Below are 4,845 nucleotides of genomic sequence, written 5' to 3'. Positions count from 1 at the left end.
CCAGCAGTTTGTATCCAGGACTGTGACAACTGTAAGATTTCGTGTTGACCACTCCGCCACCATCACCATCGACGACTGCACTAACTGCTGCATCGTTATGGGGCCGGTGAAGGGCAGTGTTTTCTTCAGGGACTGTAAGGATATCAAGTGTGTGGTGGCTGCCAGCAGTTCAGGACCAGGGACTGTCAGAAGATGGAGGTGTTCCTGTGCGCTGCGCCACTCAGCCCATCATCGAGGCGTCCACGGGGATGAAGTTCGGCTGCTTCCAGTACTACTACCACGACCTGGCCTTCCACTTCAAGGACGCAGGCCTCAGCATCTTCAACAACAACTGGAGCAACGTCCATGACTTCACGCCGTCTCAGGGGAGACCAACTGGAGCCTGCTGCCTGAGGACACTGTGGTGTTGGACCATGTTCCGGCCCCTGACCCGGAGTCAGAGTTTAAATCAGTCCGGGCCTCAGTGAGGCATCCCGCAGCATCGTACCCATGCCAAAGGAGGCAGACGCAAGGAGAGTGACGAGTCCTGTCTGTTTGTGTTCTTCGCTGGGGACTAACACCTGCTACAGCCCGGAAACTCATTGATGAGTGAGCAAGTGGAGGGGGTAGAGGAGGGTGAGGAGGATAAGAGAGTCTGCTAAATGACTTAAAGTAATTTCTAAAATGAGGAGGAGGGAAGGTAGACACTTGTCATACAGTTAAGGTCTCCTTCCCTTGCGCAAGTCTTATTTCTGGCTTTCCATTAAGGTCCTTCTGATCTAAACTACTGGTCATGCCTCCAGATGAGGAAGGACTCAAGCCTTTGATCTAAACTACTGGTCATCTCTCCAGTAATGAGGAATGACTCAAGGCCTTCGATCTAAACTACTGGTCATCTCCAGATGAGGAAGTGACTCCAAGGTCCTTCTGGTCTAATACTACTTGGTATCCTCCAGATGAGGAAGTGACTCAAGGTCTTCTGATCTATAAACTGGTCATCTCCAGATGAGGAAGTTGACTCAGGACTTCTGATCTTAAATACTGTCATGCCTCCAGATGAGGAAGTGCTCAAGTCCTTCTGATTCTAAACTACTGGTCTCCTCCAGAATGAGGAAGTGACTCAAGGTCCTTTCCTGATCTAAACTATCGTGTCATCCTCCAGATGAGGAAGTGACCTCAAGGTCCTTCTGATCTAAACTACTGGTCATCCTCCAGATGAGAAGTGACTCAAGGGTCCTTCTGATCTAAACTACTGGCATCCCTCCAGATTGAGGAAGTGATTCAAGGTCCTTCTGGTGTTGGTGCATCCTCATTGTTTACTAGTATGTTGTGTTGGTGGATGTTAGTGTAAGGATTGATATGAGGTGCTTTGGAAGAAAACGTCGTCTCAATGGCATACATTATTTGTGTTCATTCCGGTTCATTGCTTCCTGTTCGTAATAACTCCAGGCCTCTGGGAAAGGGTTTAACGGTGTCATTGCTTCCTGTCTGTATTAACCTCAGGCCTCTGGGAAAGGGTTTGTTGGTTTGATCTCAGACTAAGGAAGTGTCCATGCCCAGAGGACGTCAGTAGAGTGTTCAGAACGATGCGCAGAGGGGACTCCTAGAGTGTATCACCAACGGTAAGGAACACAGTACTGTCCCAAATGGCACCCTATCCCTGCTATATAGTACACTACTTTTAGACCAGGGCCTTGCAGACACATTCGCATATCATCTGTGTTAGATCATTCAATTAGTCGGTTTGAGACCTAGGGCCGAAGTCGGGTCTGAGCTCAGGGCCGACGTCGGTTTGAGACTAGGGCAGACTGTCGGGCTGAGACTAGCTGACGTCGGTCTGAGACTAGGCGACGTCGGTCTGAACTAGGGCTGAGACTAGGGGCCGACGTCGGTCCTGAGACTAGGACTGACGTCGGGCTGAGACTAGGGCCGTACGTCGGCTAGACTAGAGGCTGAGACTAGGGCCGACGTCGGCTGAGACTGGGCGAGACTAGGGCTGAGACTCGGGCGACGTCGGTCTGAAGACTAGCGACGTCGGTCTGAGACTAGGTGCAGCACGAGGTCTGAGACTAGGGCCGAGACTAGGGCAGACGTCGGTCTCTGAGACTAGGATGGCCGACGTCGGCTGAGACTAGGCGCGACAGACGGGCTGAGACTAGGGCGACGACGGGCTGAGACAGGGTCGACGTCGGGCTGAGACTGGGCCGACGTGGGCTGAGACTAGGCCGACGACTGGCTGAGACTAGGCTGACAGGGCCGAGACTAGGGCCGAGACTAGGGCCGAGACTAGGCGCGACACATCAGAAACGTTGGGCTGGGCTCGGTTTGCTGGTTCTCTGTGATGTATGATGACCTTTGAACCAAGAGAAGGGGGGGGGGGATAAGATCATCACAGTTGAAGGAAAGAATTGTGTTCATGAGTTCATTTTAGTGCTTATGATGATTAGGCATGCATTTCTGAAATGCATCTCTTGTTGCCACAGGCCCAGTGACAGCCCTGGAGTTGAATGGGGACGGGGTAGTGGAGGCCTGCCAGAGCATGGCCAGTGACATGTTCAGCGGATCCAAGGTAAACAGCATTCCTGACATCTCTAGACAAAACATTTATTGTTGGGCCTACTGAGTGGCCCAGTGGTCTAAGGCACTGCATTGCAGTGTTAGCTGTGCCACTAGAGATTCTGGGTTCGGGTCCAGGTTCTGTCGCAGCCGGCCGCTACCGGGAGGCTCATGGGGCGACGCACAATTGGCCCAGCGTCGTCTGGGTTAGGGGAGGGTTTGGSCGGCAGGGATGTCCTTGTCCCATCGCGCACTAGCGACTCCTGTGGAGGGCCAGGCGCAGTGCACACTGACACGGTRGCCAGGTATACGGTGTTTCCTCGGACACATTGGTGCGGCTGGCTTCCGGGTTAAGCTGGCATTGTGCCAAGAAGCAGTGCGGCTTGGTTGGGTTGTGTTTCGGAGGACGCACGGCTCTCGACCTTCGCCTCTCCCGAGTCCGTACGGGAGTTGCAGCGATGAGACTAACTACCAAGATGATACTACGAAATTGGGGAGAAAACAGGGTTCTTTTTAATTGTTTTACATTTATTGTTTTAATGTCAATGAGACTAACCTGGTAAAATACAATTTTAAAAAGATCAAGATTTTATCAATTGTACTGAGTTTTAGTCAGAACTGTACTCGCTAATAAAATAGTACCTGAATGTGAGGTAACTCTTGTTTTCCGTCCTTTTCCCTGCAGGTGTTTGTTTCAGACAACAGAAACACTTCCTCTAGAGATGTGGACAACTTCTTCAACTTTGCTGACATGCAGATGGGCTTGTGAATAAATCACTGTATGATCATCAAAACTTACTACACAACCAAGGATCTTTTTGTTATATTTTTTATACTAGTAGGTAGTGGAGAAGGACAGGTTAATAACATAGTGATGGCAGAGAGGACAGGTTAATCAACATAGTATGGTAGGTAGAGAGAGGACAGGTTAATCAACATAGTGATGGTAGGTAGGAGAGAGACAGGTTAATCAACATAGTGATGGTAGGTAGAGAGAGGAAGGTTAATCAACATAGTGATGGTAGGTAGCAGAGAGGACAGGTTAATCAACATAGTGATGGTAGGTATCAGAGAGGACAGGTTAATCAACATAGTGTGGTAGGTAGAGAGAGGACAGGTTAATCAACATAGTGATGGTAGGTGTGGAGAAGGACAGGTTAATCAACATAGTGATGGTAGGTAGCAGAGAGGACAGGTTAATCAAACATAGTGATGGTAGGTATCAGAGAGGACAGGTTAATCAACATAGTGATGGTAGATGCAGAGAGGACAGGTTAATCAACATAGTGATGGTAGATAGCAGAGAGGACAGGTTAACAACATAGTGGATGGTAGGATAGCAGAGAAGACAGGTTAAATCAACATAGTGATGGTAGGTATCAGAGGACAGGTTAATCAACATAGTGATGGTAGTAGGCAGAGAGGGACAGGTTAATCAACATAGTGATGGCAGAGAGGGACAGGTTAATCAACATAGTGATGGTGTAGGAGAGAGACAGGTTAATTCAACATAGTGATGGTAGGTAGCAGAGAGGACAGGTTAATCAACATAGTGATGGTAGGTAGGAGAGAGACAGGTTTAATCAACATAGTGATGGCAGAGAGGACAGGTTAATCAACAATAGTGATGGCAAGGAGGACAGGTGTAATCAACATAGTGATGGCAGAGAGGACAGGTTATTCACAATAGTGATGGTAGGTAGCAGAGGGACAGGTTAATCAACAATAGTGATGGTAGATAGCAGAGAGGACAGGTTAATCAACATAGTGAATGGCGAGAGGACAGGTATCACTGTGATGGTAGTAGGAGAGAAGACGGTTAATCAACATAGTGATGGTAGGTAGCAGAGAGGACAGGTTAATCAACATAGTGATGGTAGTAGGAGAGAGGACAGGTTAATCACACATAGTGATGGTAGGTAGGAGAGAAGACAGGTAATTAACATAGTGATGGTAGGTAGGAGAGAGGACAGGTTAATCAACATAGTGGTGAGGTGCAGAGAGGAGAGGTTAATCAACATAGTGATGGCAGAGAGGACAGGTTTATTCAAAGCATAAGGTGGATGTCAGAGAGGCAGGTTTAATCATCATAGTGATGGTAGGTAGGAGAGGACAGTTAATCAACATAGTGATGTAGTAGCAGAAGAGGACAGGTTAATCAACATAGTGATGGTAATAGAGAGAGGACAGGTTAATCAACATAGTGATGGTAGAAAGAGGACAGGTTAATCAACATAGTGATGGTAGGTAGGAGAGAAGACAGGTTAATTCAACATAGTGATGGTAGGTAGAGAAGGACAGTTTAATCAA

The 4,845-nt window shown here is 48.3% G+C and overlaps 1 pseudogene; it reads left to right on the top strand.

Moving 5' to 3' along the window:
- LOC112071690 (protein XRP2-like) overlaps positions 1-4,241 on the top strand; it is an 8,956-nt pseudogene extending 4,715 nt beyond the window's left edge.
- The last annotated feature ends 604 nt before the right edge of the window (positions 4,242-4,845 follow it).

The sequence above is a fragment of the Salvelinus sp. IW2-2015 genome, unplaced genomic scaffold (genome assembly GCF_002910315.2).
Source record: "Salvelinus sp. IW2-2015 unplaced genomic scaffold, ASM291031v2 Un_scaffold1683, whole genome shotgun sequence".
In the NCBI taxonomy this organism is placed as follows: domain Eukaryota; kingdom Metazoa; phylum Chordata; class Actinopteri; order Salmoniformes; family Salmonidae; genus Salvelinus; species Salvelinus sp. IW2-2015.
The sequence above is the reverse complement of the archived record's forward strand: the minus strand, read 5'-3'. Positions and strand labels throughout refer to the sequence as shown.